This window comes from Phoca vitulina, unplaced genomic scaffold (assembly GCF_004348235.1).
Source record: "Phoca vitulina isolate PV1807 unplaced genomic scaffold, GSC_HSeal_1.0 scaffold2, whole genome shotgun sequence".
Classification (NCBI taxonomy): Eukaryota; Metazoa; Chordata; class Mammalia; order Carnivora; family Phocidae; genus Phoca; species Phoca vitulina.
Window position 1 is genome coordinate 73,577,022 of NW_022589705.1, and position 18,364 is coordinate 73,595,385.

Below are 18,364 nucleotides of genomic sequence, written 5' to 3' on the forward strand. Positions count from 1 at the left end.
ATGAATTTGACTGCTCTAGGTATCTCACGGTAAGTGGACTACAAGATTTGTCTTTTATGTAGTTTATGTTACCTAGCATAATGTCTTCAAGGTTCATCCACGTTTGTCGCTTATGTACAGGTTTAAAAAAGGGGAAAACATACACAAAATCATGGAACTTGAAATATTAACTAAGCTTTTATCTGCCTGAGCCAAGTGTTTAATTCTTACCTAGTTTTCTTTTTAGTAGTACACACATAATAAAAATGTCAAATGGTACAAGAGTGACAATGAAAAGAGTTCTTCCTAATTTCTACCCTCCTTATCCCCAACTTCCAGTCTCCTTCCCTTATTTAATTTTTAATTTTGGAACACAACCTCCAAGCACATGTTACTGTGCCTTGAGGATGTCCTATTAAGATATTCAGTTGGCCTATCAAGACCAGCTAATCCCCTCCTCTAAAAATACTATCATAAAGATCAAAACAATGTACTTAAACTTTTTTTAAACATTTTTATTTCACCCAGTTAACACTCACTGAGCACACCCCATGAATAACGTCTTTGCTAGGCAGCATATTGAGGCAAGAAAAATTATAGGCTCTGGAGTCACATAAAAATTAGTTTAAAACATTCCTTTTTTAAGCCTACGTTTCCTGATCTATAAATGAGAGGAGTAACACTACCTCACAAGCTGCTATAATATTTAAATGAGGAAAACATCTAAATTTTAGTACAGTTCCTAGTAATATAACAAGCACTCAAATAGCAGTAATAAATAATCCTTGGAGCACCTAGTTGGCTCAGTCGGTGGAGCATACAACTCTTGATCTCGGGGTTGTGAGTTCAAGCTCCACAATGGGTGTAGAGATTACTTAAAAATAACAATTTTAGGGCACCTGGGTGGCTCAGTTGGTTAAGCGACTGCCTTCAGCTCAGGTCATGATCCTGGAGTTCCAGGATCGAGTCCCACATCGGGCTCCCTGCTCAGCGGGGACTCTGCTTCTCCCTTTGACCCTCCCCACCTCGTGCTTGCTCGCTCTCATTTTCTCTCTCAAATAAATAAAATCTTAAAAAAAAATAAAAATAATTTAAAAAAATAAATCATTCTCAATTTCCTTCACTGGGTACCATGGAAAGCACTAAGATGAATCAGAAACTGTATTCTTCCAGGTGCTTATAATACAACACAGGAGTTTATCTCTGCTCAGTATATATTATCATTACTCTGATATCATTATGCTGAAAACCTGGTTAATACAACTTCCAACCAGCCCACACTTATAATGTTTATGGATCTATTTCTAAATCTCACTGAAATAGTCATTTGAAAAAATAATTGTGACTTGAAGTGCTAGAATAGAGAAAAATTTGCTACCATCAGGCCCTGTACAGGGAGTGTCAGCCTCAAGGCAGTCTACAGCTGGCTTTACTCAAAGAGCAGAGAGCCCTGTGATTAAGAGACCACAATCCACTCTAATCTACCGGCAAAAACACTACCCAGGAGGCTCTCTGTTTTGGACAAATAGGACTAGAATTAGAGGAGTCACAGAGCAGTAAGAACGGAAACACTCCTAGAAATCATATCTAGCATAACCCTAGGTTTACAGAAGGGAAACTGAGCCCAGAAAAAGGAAAGGTTTTACCTAAGAAGGTGACCTAAAACTAGACCTAACGGCCCTTGGCCATCAATGTCCCAATTCTTTCATGTCATCATGCTAATCATTTACCTGCTAAAGAACCTTAAGCCACAAACTTCATCCAATTGGCTCTGATTCCTCACTTTTCTTCCATTTTACTTGCTATCTAAGGAAAAAATTTCTTTAATATGCTTTATGAAATCAGTCTCAAACATTCCTAAGTCATCCTAAAATATGCTCTACTGGAAGCCACAGGGGATGCTGAGTAAGAATAAATCTAATTTGGCGCGCCTGGTGGCTCAGTTGGTTAAGCGACTGCCTTCGGCTCAGGTCATGATCCTGGAGTCCCAGGATTGAGTCCCACATCAGGCTCCCTGCTCGGCGGGGAGTATGCTTCTCCCTCTGATCCTCCCCCCTCTCAAGCTCTCTCAAATAAATAAATCTTTAAAAAAAAATCTAATTCGCTAAAGGCCTATTTGAAACGAAATTTCAGTAAACAAAAAACTATTAATTTTAGAGTTGGAAAAGTAGATGGTACATTCAGTCTATCTTCCACAACTGCTTAGCTTTATTAAAAAAATTTCATCCAAAATAGTAATTTAATAAACAACCCATTTAAACCAGAGCATTAGGCAAAGACAACCAACTTTTAGATGAATCACATTTGCTTTCATTTGTAAACAAGCAACAGAAAAGAGACCAAATTTCATGACAGAGTATCATAAACAAGAAGATCTATCATATGCTGAAAATCCATTAAAACAATCACCTTTGGAGATTTTTTTCTTGTTTTTCCTTTTTTAAATTACAAATCAGGAGTAGTTACTAGGTTTGACATGAAAGTCAGTAACTACTACTTAGAATACCACCAAATTAACTTACTTTCATCTAAACTTACTGTTAGAAAAAATCTTACCAATTTTGGAAACCTATCCCAAAATGTCCATATTCTCTGGTTCTAATTCTAGAAAATAAATTTGTAGTCAATATTAACCCAACAGCAATTTATAAACACCATTTAGGGAAGCTCAAGCTTTTTCTTCCCGCAAAATACCAATTCCCAAGGCCACTGAGCCATTCCCCTAAGCAGAAGGTTCCTCACAAAATGCATCTCATTCCAAAGCATTTATAGGTAATGTAACAGCTCACCAGAATCAGTCCTATTATTCTTAAGTTTAACTAGGAAAACACGCTGCTATAAAAACTGGTATAATTACTAAGAGAATTTATCATCTGTCAAACTGATTTTTTTTAAAGATTTATTTGAGAGAGAGCGCAGGGGAGGGGCAGAAGGAGAGTGAAAAATCTCCTTGAGACTCCCCGCTGAGTGGGGAGCCCAACATGTGACACAGGGCTTGATCTCACAACCCTGACATCATGACCTGAGCAAAATCAAGTTGGACGCTTAACCAATTGAGCCACCTAGGCGCACGTGTCAAACTGATTCTTGTAAATGTGGAGTTTTTCCCATAGATTTATGACTCATGCCATCCCTAATTTAGCAATCCTGCCTTTTATTTCTTGGAAATTTGGTTTTAGATTACATTAATATTCTTCCAATTTCTCATGCATAAAGTTAAGAAGATTTAAGCCCTAGCAAAAAAGTATAAAGGCCACTATACACAACCCAAAAAACAAATCAGGACTTGAGATTCAAAATTTTTTTTTTTTAAAGATTTTATTTATTTGACAGAGAGCGCGCGGAAGAGGGAACACAAGCAGGGGGAGTGGGAGAGGGAGAAGCAGGCTTCCCACTGAGCAGGGAGCCTGATGCGGGGCTCGATCCCAGGACCCTGGGATCATGACCTGAGCTGAAGGCAGCCGCTTAACCGACTGAGCCACCCGGGCACCCCGAGATTCAAAATATTAAGAAATACTAAAACAAGGGGCACCTGGCTGGCTCAGTCAGTGGAGCACGTGACCCTTGATCTCAGGGTTATGAGTTCAAGCTCCATACTGGGTGCAGAGATTACTTAACAATAGATAAAATCTTTAAAAAAAAAAAAAAAAACACACTAAAACCAATCACATGGAAAAAGTAAAATTAGATCCCTACCTCTCATCACAGACAAAATAAACTCTAAGTGGACTGAAAATAAATAAATAAAATTTAAAAAAAATAACAAACATTAAATGTGAAAAGCTTTGAAACTTTTAGAAGAAAATACGGGGGGGTGCCTGGGTGGCTCAGTCAGTTAAGCGTCTGACCCTTGATTTTGGCTCAGGTCATGATCTCAGGGTCATAAAATCAACCCCCCGCTTCGGGCTCTGCTCTGTGGGGAGTCTGCTTTCTCCTTCTCCCTCTGCGCCCCCTCCACACTCTCACACTCTCTTAAAAACATTTTTATAAAAAAGAAGAAAATATAGGAATCTAAATGAATTTAAGAAAAAGGATTACAAAATATTCTAATTATAAACCATAAAGGTAGAGATTTATAAATGTCTGTTTTAGAAAATCAAAACGAGGGGTGCCTGGGTGGCTCAGTCAGATAAGCATGTGCCTTCAGCTCAGGTCATGATCCCAGAATCCTGGGATAGAGCCCCACATCGGTCTTCTTGCTCAGCGGGGAGCCTGCTTCTCCCTGTTCCTCTGCCTGCCGCGCCCCCTGCTTGAGCTTATGTTCTCTCTGTCAAATAAATAAATAAAATCTTTTTTATTTTTTTTTAAAGATTTTATTTATTTATTTGACAGAGAGAGACACAGCGAGAGAGGGAACACAAGCAGGGGGAGTGGGAGAGGGAGAAGCAGGCTTCCCGCGGAGCAGGGAGCCCGATGTGGGGCTCGATCCCAGGACCCTGGGACCATGACCTGAGCCAAAGGCAGACGCTTAACGACTGAGCCACCCAGGCGCCCAATAAAATCTTTTTTTTAAAAAAAAGAAAATCAAAAGGATTATAAGCAACTGATGGATTCTCGAACACTACATCTGAAACTAATGATGTACTATATGCTGGCTAACTGAATTTAAATTAAAAAAAAAAAGAAAATCAAAATGGACCCACATACTAGGAGAACATATTCGCAAAACATATAATCAAAGGATTAAAATCCAGACTCTAGACTATATATAAACTTCTACAAATAAAAATACTAAAAAATTCAATTGTTTAGGTAAAAAAAAAAAAAATCACCTCATTAAATATTTACTGAACACCTACCATATGCCAGGCACTGTCCTAAGCACTACAGATACACAATGACAAAAGGAAAAAGTCTCTGACCTCATGGTGAGGCAACACATAGAAACAAGTAACCATATATTGTATGTCAAATGATAAATGCTACAAATAAAGTGGGGTAAGGGGATGAATAGGCAATTCAAGAAAGAGGAAACCTATACAGCTAATACACATAGGAAAAGATTAATCTTCACTATCAGAGAAACGCCATCTAAAACTACAATAAAATATTTCATACTCATAAGAATGACAAAAATTGGGGCGCCTGGGTGGCTCAGATGGTTAAGCGTCTGCCTTCGGCTCAGGTCATGATCCCAGGGTCCTGGGATCGAGCCCCACGTCTGGCTCCTGGCTCGGCTGGGAGCCTGCTTCTCCCTCTCCCTCTGCCTCTCCCTTGCTCATGCTCTCTCTCTCGAATAAAATCTTAAAAAAAAAAAAATGACAAAAATTTTAAAGTCTAACAATATCGTGTCGTTAAGATTTGTAGCAACAGAAATGTTTGTAATGGAATATAATCTCTCAGGAAAATAACTGTTGCTAGTATCCTAATGAAGTTAAAGATATGCACATCCTGGGACACCTGGCTGGCTGAGTCGGTAAAGCATGAGACTTTTGATCAGAGTCAGTACAGCATGAGACTCTCGATCAAGCTCCACACTGGGAGTAGAGCCTACTTTAAAAAAAAAGAGAGAGAGATGCACATCCTATGACCCAGCAATTGCACTTTTAGGCATAAACCCTAGAGAAACTCTCCCAAGCCAGGAGAAAATATATACAAGAATATTTCTGAGAGCACCTGGGTGGCTCAGTTGGTTAAGCGTCCAATTCTTGGTTTCGGCTCAGGTCACGATCTCAGGTGGATCGTAAGATCGACCCCACTTGAAGGGCTCTGCACTCACCTGGGAGTCTGCTTAGATTCTCTCAGCCCCTCCCCCACATGGGGTGCACACGCACTCTCTCAAACAAATCAATCTTCAAAAAAAAAATGGGGCACCTGGGTGGCTCAGTCAGTTAAGCCTTCTGCCTTCAGCTCAGGTCACGATCCCAGAGTCCTGGGATCGAGTCCCACACTGGGCTCCCTGCTCAGCGGGGAGTCTGCTTCTCCCTCCGACCCTCCCCCCTCTCATGCTCTCTCTCACTCTCAATAAATAAATAAGTAAAATCTTAAAAAAAAAAAAAAAGGATTTTTGGTGGTACTCTCTGAGCACCAACAGAAAAACAGGTGATATATTCATACAGTGAATACTGTACAACAGTGAACATGAAGAACACATATACCATAAATGAATCCCACAAACACAAGCTTGAGCAGAAAAAGTTACCAAAATAAATCAGTATTAAACATATGCGAAGCTTAAAACCACACAAAAACGATACTGTATTTTGTTTAGGAAAGCATACACATTTAAGAGAAGTCTAGAAAAGGGGTGCCTGGGTGGCTCAGTCGTTGGGCGTCTGCCTTTGGCTCAGGTCATGGTCCCAGGGTCCTGGGATTGAGCCCCGCATCAGGCTCCCTGCTCGGCGGGAAGCCTGCTTCTCCCTCTCCCACTCCCCCTGCTTGTGTCCCCTCTCTTGCTGTGTCTCTCTCTGTCAAATAGATAAATACAATCTTTAAAAAAAAAGAGAGAGAGAGAAGTCTAGAAAAACCCGTATCTTAAACACCAAAAAAAGAAATATGGTTGGGAGAAGGGGAAAACAATCCTAGAAAATTCAACTGTGGTAGTAGAGTCTTATTTCGTAAATTAAATTGACCTCCTAAATATATGGGTACTACTTGTATTATTATTGCATTTTTGGATGTCTTTGTATTGCATGTTTTTTAAAGCATGAAAAAAAGGTTTATACGATGCTGAACACTGCGGTTGTGCTGCCTTTAGATTCCCTTTCCCAGTCTCCCGGGGAAAAAGATTCTCTAGGATAGTGACAGAAGAGGACTAGCATTCCCACGGACCTCTCAAGCTTCTTGGTCAAACACATTTAGATTTACTGAAATAGGATTCATAAAGCAATGCTCCTAGGGTCAAATCAAAGAAACAACTCTACATCGAAGGATAAGCACATGAAGGAACCTGTTGAATACAGGCAGAGTGGTAAAGAGCAAGAGCCTTGCAAACAAAAGACTAACCTGGGTTAGCATCCTGACTCCACTTCTGTGCAGGCTTGAGCAAGATGTATAATCTTAATAAATTTTCTCATATCTAAAAAGTAGATTCACTAATCTTAGAGTCTATCATAAGAATTGAATGAACTGATGTATGTAAACCACATAGCACACTGTATTCTAAAAGGGCAGTTTGGGTGAAAAAAAACCCAGAAAGTTGGAAGGGAGAGGCTCTTTCCCCAAGCAATGTGTTTACATAATCACCAAACAACAAATCAAATCCTTAAAGATAATTCTGTTTCCAGAATCATCTTCAAAAAACTAACCTGATACACAAATATCTGTACAATGGAAAGCAGAGATCAGGCTAAATCCTAGGATTTTACCTAACTCCATATTAGATGCAGTTCAGGTGCTGACTGCTCAGTGAGAAAAAAAAAAAAAAACTACACTAATATTACATAACTTGTAACAAGAAATATTAGTCAAGAAAAGGTTGTGGGTTTTTTTTTTAAGTTGTTTTTTTTTTTAAGTAATCTCCACACCCAATGTGGGGCTCAAACTCACAACCCCGAGATATAAGAGCTGCATGCTCCATGGACTGAACCAGCCAGGCGCCCCAAGAAGTTGTTTTTGGTTTGTTTTTTAGAGAGAGAGAGAGCTTGTGCATGTGTGAGAGCACACATGAGCAGCGGGGAGGGGCAAAGGGAGAGAGACAGAACCCCAAGCAGGCTCCATGCTCAGCGCATGGCAAGCCCAACACAGGGCTGGATCCCACAACCGCGAGATCATGACCTGAGCTGAAATCAGAAGTGGGACACTTAACTGACTGATCCACCCAAGTGCCCGAAAAAGTAAATTTTCAACAGGAAAAGGTAATACTTTCAAAAAGAAACTAGATTACTGAAGAGTTACTATAGGAAAAGCTAAGTTTGGACACATAATGCTTTATGATAGGAGACAAGCATCAAAAAGTGTATCCAGGGGCGCCCGGGTGGCTCAGTCCGTTGAGCATCTGCCTTCAGCTCAGGTCATGATCCCAGGGTCCTGGGATTGAGTCCCGCGTCGGACTCCCTGCTCTCCTGCTTCTCCCTCTCCCTCTGCCTGCTGCTCCCCCTGGTTATCATCTCTGTCAAATGAATAAAATTTAAAAAAAAAAAGTGTATCCAGGATTTATATATTTGAACAATTTCTTATTCATTAAAGGGAATAAAGGAAGGAGAATGAACAATCTAGAAGACAAAGCCTGTATCCCTATAGCTTTGCTGTGATATTTAATACCCAACAAGGAAACTAAAGATCCTCTCCTCAGAAAGTACCCTCTATTTCTTGTTGGCAGGTCTCAGATTAGTTACCAGAATAAGATGAGCTGAGAAGGGCAAGGTCAAAATTCTACCTGGAATAACATATTGTACATAATGTTACAGTTTATGTATACTTTTGACTAGCACACAAAACCTTAATTTCCAAATTAGCAATAACTCAGTTGGCAACTTTGAAACTCAGTGTTATCTTTCACTTACATTCATGGTTCATGTATGCAAATACACAACTCATTAATAATGAGTGGGTATCAGGTTTTATCAGGAAGCTGGCACTTTGGATGAACTATATTAAAATTTTTTTCATTAAAAAAACTTCAGGAGTGCCTGGGTGGCTCAGTTGGTTAAGCCTCTGACTCTTGATTTCAGCTCAGGTCATGATCTCAGGGTCGCGAGATGAGTCCCACCTTGGGCCCCATGCTCAGTGGGGAGTCTACTGAAGAGTCTCTCTCTCCCTTCCCTCCATCCCTGCTCATGCGGGCTCACACTCTAATAAATAAATCTTTAAAAAAATGTCATTAAGCTTCTTTCTCTAAAAGAAGAGAGATTCAGGACGCCTGGGTGGCTCAGTTTGTTGGGTGTCTGCCTTTAGCTCAGGCCATGATCCCAGGGTCCTGGGATCAAGCTGCGCATTGGGCTCCTTGCTCAGCGGGGAGCCTGCTTCTCCCTCTGCCTGCTGCTCCCCCCGCTTGTGCTCCTCTCTCTCTGACAAATAAATAAATAAAATCTTAAAAAAGGGCGCCTGGCTGGCTGTCAGTAGAGCATGTGATTCTTGATCTTGCGGTCGTTAGTTTGAGCCCCACACTGGGTGTAGAGACTACTTTTTTTTTTTAAGATTTTATTTTTGGGGCGCCTGGGTGGCTCACTCGGTTAAGCATCTGTTCGTTTCAGCTCAGGTCGTGATCTCAGGGTTGTAAGATCAAGCCCCACACTGAGCTCTGCGCTCAGCACAGAGTCTGCTTGAGACTCTCTTCCTCTCCTCCTGTCCTTCCTTCCCCCCAAATAAACAAATAAATCTTTAAAAAAATACTTAAGAAAAAAAAGATTTTATTTTTATTTGTCATAGAGAGAGAACACAAGCAGGGGGAGCAGCAGGCAGAGGGAGAAGCAGGCTCCCCGCTGAGCACGGGGCTCGATCCCAGGACCCTGGGATCATGACCTGAGCCGAAGGCAATTGCTTAACCAACTGAGCCACCCAGACACCCCTAGAGATTACTTGAAAAATAAATTTCAGAGCACCTGGCTAGCTCAGCAGCGCAGGCAACACTTAATCTCAGGGTCGCGAGTTTAAGCCCCACGATGGGCATGGAGCCTACTTAAAATAAAAAATATGGGATGGGGGCACTTGGGTGTCCCAGGGCATGATCTCAGGGTCCTGGGATGGAGCCCTGCATTGAGCTCTCTGCTCAGCAGAGAGCCTGCTTCTCCCCCTCATTTCCCCTCTGTGCCCTCCCTCCCTCTCTCAATCTTCTTTTTTTAAGAGATTTTTTTACTTTTCTAACAGAGAGACACAGTGAGAGAGGGAACACAAGCAGGGGGAGTGGGAGAGGGAGAATCAGGATCCCTGCTGAGCAGGAAGCCCAACATGGGGCTTGATCCCAGGACCCTGGGATCATGACCTGAGCCGAAGGCAGACGCTTAACGACTGAGCCACCCAGGCGCCCCTTTCAAATAAATAATCTTAAAAAAAAAAAAAAAAAAATACGGGGCGCCTGGGTGGCTCAGTCAGTTAAGCATCTGCCTTCAGCTCAGGTCATGATCACCACATTTCTTGCTCGGCAGGGAGCCTGCTTCCCCCTCTGCCTGCTGCTCCCCCTGCTTCTGCCGCCAGCGCATGTGCACTCTGTCTCTGACAAATGAAATTTTAAAAATAAGTAAAATAGGGGCACCTGTGTGGTTCAGTCTTTGAGCGTCTGCCTTCTGCTCAGGTCACGATCCCGGAGTCCTGGGATCGAGCCTTGCATCGGGCTCCCTGCTCCGCGGGAAGCCTGCTTCTCCCTCTCCCACTCCCCCTGCTTGTGTTCCCTCTCTCGCTGTGTCTCTGTCAAATAAATAAAATCTTTTAAAAAATAAATAAATAAATAAATAAATAAAATACATAAATTTCTCTAAAGAAAAATCTTTAAATAAATAAAAATGAAATGGTAAGCAGAACCCCTAAGTAAAAAATTATCACTGTAGAACTGCTCTGACTGAAATGGGAGTGGGCTGCTCAGAGTCCTGCCAGCTCAGTCTCTTCCCTCAAGAGATCCCGAGGCACCCTCCTTACTCCAAATGGTATTTTAAAATCTCCTGCCTAATCCATACTTGGCTAAACTTACTAAAAATTCAAGAAAAACAATTATCATCACAACCTACTTATACAATTACCTTAGTTTTATAGTATGTCTTTAGAGAATGACTTTTGACAACAAATTTTTATAAATCAACTTCATAATTCACTTACAAAAGATGTACACATTGTAAGAACAGTTTGGTCAGTTTTGACAAAATATACTGTGAAACACTACTCCAACCAAAATATGGAGTATTTCAGGGGAACCTTGGGTGGCTCAGTTGATTAAGCATCCGACTCTTGATCTCACCTCAGGTCTTGATCTCAGGGTCGTTGAGTTCAAGCCCCGTGCTGAACTTCAAAATATATATATATGGAATATTTCTATCACTCCAGAAAGTACCTTCCTGCCCCTTTGCAATCTCCTCACGTACCACCATACAAATCATTTTCAACTGGTAGCTTAACAGAATCTGAGTAAATCAGGACTTAATAGCGGGAGCACCTCCAGAGACAGCCAACCATTCAGCGTATCTCTTCCCGTATTAATTCATCCTTTCTTTCAGTATTTACTAAGCCCCTTCTTTGTGACATAGAACATAGTAGGTGTGGGGACTCAGCAATGAATCAACAAATCCCTGCTTTACTCTCTAAAGAGGTGAAGATACAGTGGATTAAAATAATGTCCCACAGGGGCCCCTGGGTGGCTCAGTCAGTTGAGCCTCCAACTCTTGATTTCGGCTCAGGTCATGATCTCAGGGTCCTGCGTGAGGTTGAGCCCCACATCGGGCTCCACATTCAGCACGGAGTCTGCTTGTCCCCCTCCCTCTGCTCCTCCCTCTGGGAGCACTATCTCTCTCTCAAATAAATAAAATCTTAAAAAACAAAAAAAAAATAATGTCCCAGAGTAATAATGTGCGGGGGGGGGGGGTTGATGAGAGGAATACCTATAGATAGGGTGTCAAGAAAGGTGCTGTTCAAGGGATGCGCGGGTGGCTCAGTCGGCTGGGCGTCTGCCTTCAGCTCAGGTCATGATCCCAGGGTCCTGGGATCAAGCCCCATGTTGGGCTCCCTGCTCAGCAGGGAGTCTGTTTCTCCCTCTCCCTCCACCCCTCCCCCCACTCATGCTCTTTCTCTTGCTCTCTCACTCTCGAATAAATAAAATCTTAAAAAAAATTTAAGACTAGGGGCGCCTGGGTGGCTCAGATGGTTAAGCGTCTGCCTTCGGCTCGGGTCATGGTCCCAGGGTCCTGGGATCAAGCCCCACATCGGGCTCCTGGCTCAGCGAGGAGCCTGCTTCTCCCTCTCCCTCTGCCTCTCTCCCTGCTCATGCTTTCTCTATCTCTGTGTCTCAAATGAATAAATAAAATCTTTAAAAAAAAAAAATTTAAGACTACATAAAGCATCACTTCATTATATCTGAAACAAGAATTTATCTTAGGGGCACCTGGGTGGCTCAGTCATTAAGCGTCTGCCTTCGGCTCGGGTCATGATCCTGGGGTCCTGGGATCGAGCCCCACATCGGGCTCTCCACTCGGCGGGAAGCCTGCTTCTCCCTCTCCCACTCCCCCTGCTTGTGTTCCCTCTCTCACTGTGTCTCTCTCTGTCAAATAAATAAATAAAATCTTAAAAAAAAAAAGACATATTCTAAAAAAAAAAAAGAATTTATCTTAAAAAATTTATCCAATTTTTTTCTAGTGGGTAACTCCACTCTGGCATCTGACCAACTTCCTCAATCTCCCCCATTTTTTTTTAATTTTTATTTTTTTAAAGATTTTATTTATTTGCTTGACAGAGAGAGAGATAGTGGGAGCAGGAACACAAGCAGGGGGAGTGGAAGAGAGAGAAGCAGGCTTCCCGCCGAGCAAGGAGCCCGATGCAGGGCTCGATTCCAGGACCCTGAGATCATGACCTGAGCTGAAGGCAGACGCTTAACGACTGAGCCACCTAGGTGCCCCAATCTCCTCCATTTTTAAAGTTTTTTTCTGATAGCCCATAGTCTGATAGCCAAAGCTATTAGTCAAGACTGCAGGACACATCCTTTAGACACACTGGGACCATCTTCTGGGAAGCCCTGATGTAATGGAGCCCTAGAATGAAGAAATCTGGGTAACTTTAGAAAGCAGTCTCACCTCTCTGATGTCCTCTAGCAATTCTTTATTTATCCTGCCCTTATTATCAAAATAGAAGAAAAAAACTGAGTTATTGGGGCACCTGGGTGGCTCAGGTGGTTCAGCATCTGCCTTCCATTCGGGTCATGATCCCACGGTCCTGGGATGGGGCCCCGCGTCAAACTCCTTGCTCAGCGGGAGTCTGCTTCTCCCTCTCCCTCTGCCTGCTGCTCTCTCTAGCTATCTGTCTCTCTCAAATAAATAAGGAAAATCTTTAAAAAAATTTTTGAGTTATTATCCCTCAAAAAAAAAAAAAAGGCATATTAAACACACACACACACACACACACACAGAAAAACAACTTTGGTCCTTATGCCTAAAGACAAGAGCCAAAAGTCTTCTAATTAAACATTCACAATTTCTCTTTCCTTGGCCTTCTATGTTCTGAAACAAGCCCAGCTATGCAGTTACGATATTCTAGATGCTAAAAAGCAAATCAGGCAGAACAAAAACGAGGACACTGCACCCATGCCAGCTAAAAGGCATGGGCTGGGGTCAGGTCAATGCCTTTAAGCTTTCTAAAAGCCCTTGGGTTTCTTGAGTTTGGAAACAAAATAATTCAATGTTTTGGACTTATCTCCCTCGTTGGCCCGCAAAAAATAAGGCAACAAGACAAAACAATTTTTAATGGTGATAGAACATTAAGACAGAAAAAAGACTTAAGTGGAGGCATTAGAGACCTGTATCATATATCTAGAACAGGGAGACCAAATTAAAGGGCCTACAAACAGACATGTAATATAAAGTGTAAAATAATATCAAGTGACACTTCACACCACATCAGGGATACATGTCAGGCTGTAGCAAGGTCTCCAACAAACTAGAGAGGACATGACCAACTACAAAAGATGGCTGCTCTGAAGCAGAAACACAGTTCCATGGCTGCCAGAACTGATTTTTCAAAAGCAGCCTGAATCCAAATTTTTACATAAAATCTCCTTGTTTTTTTATGTTGACAACGAATTCAAATTTATAAGACTATGTGAGCCAATCAAAACACATCTGGAGATTGGATTCAGTCCATAAACCTTCAATTTCCAACCTCTGCGGTAAAAACAAAAATACACGGTTTTTTCAGTGGTACAGCTCTAACTCTGGTGTACAAAGTACACCCTATACATCCAATAACACACTGTCATGTAAAAATATACTCAAAAAATATGAATATACATCTGAAACCCCTAACTGCTGAAGGAAAGCAAGAAGAAAATGATCTTGCTCTTCATACCCTAAAGTGCTCCATTTGTACCACTTAAAATAGGAACTGTTTCTTCCAATGAAAGAAAACATTAGGAAATGGATTTTCGGGGCGCCTGGGTGGCTCAGTCGTTAAGCTTCTGCCTTCAGCTCAGGTCAGGATCCCAGGATCCTGGGATCAAGCCCCGTATGGGGCTCCCTGCTCAGCGGGAAGCCTACTTCTCCCTCTTCCACTCCCCCTGCTTGTGTTCCCTCTCTGTCAAATAAATAAAATCTTAAAAAAAAAAAAAGAAATGGATTTTCATGAAACTGAGCTCACTAATGTTTAGCTTCCTCAATATGTGCATCAGCCCATAACTTACAGACAAAAAGAAACTAAAAGATGATCTATGGCACAACATTTAACCTTGATCTTCAAAAAAGTTCCCATGAAAGACTAAGAAATGGGGTGCCTGGTTGGCTCAGTTCTCGGGGCGACTCTTGATTTTGGGGTTCTGAGTTTGAGCCCCACGTGGGGTGTAGAGATTACTTAAAAATAAATAAAAAGGATGAAGGAAGCAAACTTTTAGAAGGGTACCCATGACTCGACTCTCCTGATAAGCTATGGGCAACTACTTTTTTATGGGTTATAAACCTGCATTCCAGGCTCTAGAGCAGTATTCTTAAATTTTGAAACTAATGAGTAAGATAGAAGGTATCATCAAACTTTTGAGAAAAAGCACTCCCTCACAAAAATTTTAGTTCCTGGGTTCCCCACAGTCCATGGACCAAAGATTAAGAATGGCCTGCTCCAAAGAATATTAAACCTATGTCATCTCCAACCCCCCCCGCTTCTTCCCACCAATACATCTCCATTCCATCCCCCTACTTCAGGTAACTACCAGTACAGCAGCCTCTTAAATGATATAATGATATCCCCCGCCCCCCACCTTCCATACCTCTGCAAAACTGATTTTAAAATATCAACTGGAAGGCTTCGACGGCTTCCCCAAACAACCTTACCTGTCCATCTGTTCTGTAACCACTCTCCTCACTGTGTCAGCTACTTCGGGCCTCTTTTCAGTGCTGAAGGCACACTAAATTCTCCCCATCTTCAAGTTTTGGCACTTGCTGTTCCCTCCACACGGAATCCTCCCTCCTACAAAACTGTCTCCTCACTCGCGCCCGAAAGAACTCTGACCACCCTGAGGTCTCCCTTGTTAGTGTCTACTACAGTCCCTACTTGATATCTCCACATCACTTTTCTCAATTTGTCATTTATTGGCTTACCTGTTGTGTCTTCCCCCACTCTACTGGAAGTTCTCCAAAAGCGAGACCCCTGCTGTCTCACAAGCCCCTGTACTCCCACAGCCTAGCATAGGAGCCAGTAGATGGTACGTTCTCAGGCACTATTTGTTGAATCAATCAGCCAAATACTGAACTGACTCAATCTTAGATGTTTACAGAATGAGTATGTGAAGCAATCCGTCAAAATCTAATATTTGAGAGAACAGCGTTAACCGCGCTGCCTTCAATTCAGGATGTCATTGTGCCCAAGAGAAACAGACTAGCATCTTAAGATTCTTAGTGATTGAGACCATCCAATCGAAATAAGTAATAGTCATAGGTCTTCTGCTCTCTCTCCGTCAGCCTCACCTCTCCCCACTTCCGCGCTAACCTCAGCAATATTCCAAGCTTCCTCCTTGTAATTTCTCAGGACAAAACAGGTTTTGTAAACCATAATTTCACTGGCTAAACCAAATTCAAAAAGTGCCTGTATGTGGTGTTAATGGTAATGAAATATGCTAAAGAACTACTGTCGGCTACTATTACTACTATCAGCACCACCACTAAAATGGGACTTGTACATCTGCAGACTAAAAACGTCAGTCTCCAAAACCGGAGACCTGCCACTGGTGCCAAAAGGGTTAAAGAACAAAACGAAAAGCCTGTATTAGACATAAAAGATTTTCAGTTAAACGACTTCTCCTGAAAACTTCAATCCACCTTTTACAAGGTACAATCAAGCCTAAGTGGCTGCGGAATAAGCTTGTTTTTGATATTGCCAAAGTGTGTGCACTAGTTCACAAAACGTAATTCCCAGCAAAGAGCAAACTAAGCCCGATTTGCTCCACAAGTTGGTTCATGGCAGGAACCGTTGCTGACTCTTTAACAGGCTTCTACTTAATGATACACACATCAAGCTGTCCAGATAACTGAACAGACAATATTTCCACAAACAAAAAAAGGGAGGGCCATCTGAAAAGAAAGGAAAATGCTGGTGTGATACCTGCCTTTCCACTCTGGGCCCACCATCTGGAAATCCTATAAACGATGATTGATAATGATGTCGTTTAATACATGTCAGGTAATGAGCTAAGCGGTTTTCAATTTAATCTCATTTAATCTTCACAATCACTCTATAAAGTAGCCGTTGTTACTTACCGCTATTTTGCAGATAAGGAAACCGAGGCACCTGGAAGCGAAGCCCCTTGACCTAAAATCAAAAGCTAACAGAGCCAAAATTTGAACCCAGGCAAGCTGGCTGCAGGATCCATCTGTTATGCTGCCACCAGAAGCTTCATTGGCTCTCGCCCGCCAGGCTCTACCACACTCTGGCTTCTCCTTCAATCCAATTAACAACCTCCCCGTAAACCCCCTAGTACCCCTGATGGCTTCGAACTTCTGGGCATCAGCGCTACTCGCCAGCTTCTGCCGCCATGCTCCACCCCTAAGATTTAGAGAGGCAATGAGAAAAGCTGATAAAAAGTTGCTGAGGTGCTAAAGGAGGCAAAGAAAATTGCCTCCTACAAGCAGAACACACGCCGATTACCACTGGAATGCAAGTCGGCCTCACCTCCAACCCAAGAGACTGAAATAAAAGTGGGCGCACAAATGTTCCCGGAGCAGATAAATTTGGACTATGCCTCCTCTGGCCGCAAGGCAGAAAAGAAGGACTAACATTTACTGAGTGCCAGCCACATGCGCCCTAGGAGAAGACAGAACCAGGCCAATGGAGACCGGGGGGAGGGGGGGGGGGTGAGCACTCAAAGAGTTCCGGGAAAAAGAAAAATCCAAATAATGGGGTTCCTACGACGAAAGAGAGAAATGGAAGAGGTAGAGGCCTCTTCCTCGAAGCTTGCAAGGAGGGGGGGAAAAGGGTAGGAGCTGCTCGGGAGAAAAGGCGGACCAGGGCGTCGGGAGCTAGGCCTGAGCGAGGGGAAGCCCTGAAGGGCGGGGAGGGGGAGGAGCCGGAGAGAGCGGAGCCCGCTCAGAGGAGGCCTAGGGGTAGGCGCGGGGGAGCAGCTCGGCGCCGGGCCTGCCGGGGACCCTGACCCAGCCGCCGCGGAGGAAAGATAAAAGACAAAACGACTGGAGCCGGTGGAACTGCTCTAATCCCCATCAGAGGCCCTCACTCACCTGGGCCCACCGCAGCGATCGCAGCTGCAACCTCGCAACGGCACAACCGGCCCGAACCTCGCCCCCGCCCGACAGCGCGCCCCGCGTCCCCGCTCTCGGACGGCGGCAGCGGCGGCGTCGCCCCGCTGACTCCTGGGAAATGTAGTGCTAGCCCCGTCTCTCTTTGCCAACTTGATGGTCGGCTGAACTACGTTTCCCACAAGGCAAGGCGAGCGTTGGGCCCGCCGCTTCGCGTCACGCGCCGGGTTGTCGGCAGTCACGTGGGTTGCTCCTTTCCATCCCCTCCCCCGCCTGGGTGGCCTGGGGAAGAAGGAGGGAGGTGGACGGAAGGGGCGGGGGCGTTGCTGACGCCACTACCCCCACCATTTTGGAACCAGCCTGGAGGGAGGGCCTGAGCCCCACCCACTGGCGGCCTTCCTCCGTTGTCGCAAAGTCTCTGAGCTGGGAATCGGGGCTCCTGGCTTTCAGTCTTTGCCCTGCCACCTCTCGCTTTGTGACCTTGAGCAAAACGTCTCCCCTCTGTGAGCCTCGGTTTCCTCCCCTATGGTATGACACTCGTAATTTCTATCCCATAGAGTTGTTGCCAGAGTCCGACAAAGTAAAGCACATGAAAGCGGCTTGTACTCTGAAAGCGCAGCTCAAAATGGAGTTGTTTTTATTGCGATAGCGTGACCTCTTTCGGAGACCCAGGAGCCCGATGGGTCAAGCTCTGACCCGCCTCATCTCCCGCCACCTCCCCCCTCCCCCGCATGACCATGGGAGCACAGAAAGAGATTTTCTGAAAGTGTAGTCCTGTGAAGCTTGTTAAAATGGATGCCACTCACCTATTAAGCCAGAAGTTTCCCGGGAAGTATAGGCTTGGAATCTACATTATAAACACTTCTCCAGCGATTCTCATGCAACTACAAGTTCGAGAACCACTGCATTCATCAGGGTTTTGCACAAGCTAGTTTCCGCTGGAATTACTGCCCTAATGAACTCCAACCTTTAAGACTGAGCTCAAATGTCACCTCTTCTATGAAGCCTTCCAAGTTTACTAGCTTCCCCCATGTCTACTCCCACAGTACTTTTGCACCTTATTCTGTAATTATCAGGGCCTC

At 43.5% G+C, this 18,364-nt stretch overlaps 1 protein-coding gene across 2 annotated transcripts in view; it reads right to left on the reverse strand.

Moving 5' to 3' along the window:
• Positions 1–17,363, reverse strand: part of THRAP3 (thyroid hormone receptor associated protein 3) — a 75,145-nt gene extending 57,782 nt beyond the window's left edge. For both annotated transcript variants that reach the window (XM_032387804.1, XM_032387813.1), the window contains exon 1: positions 17,265–17,363. The gene's annotated coding sequence lies outside the window, so the exon portion shown is untranslated. The remainder of the gene's footprint in view (positions 1–17,264) is intronic.
• Between the last annotated feature and the right edge of the window lie 1,001 nt (positions 17,364–18,364).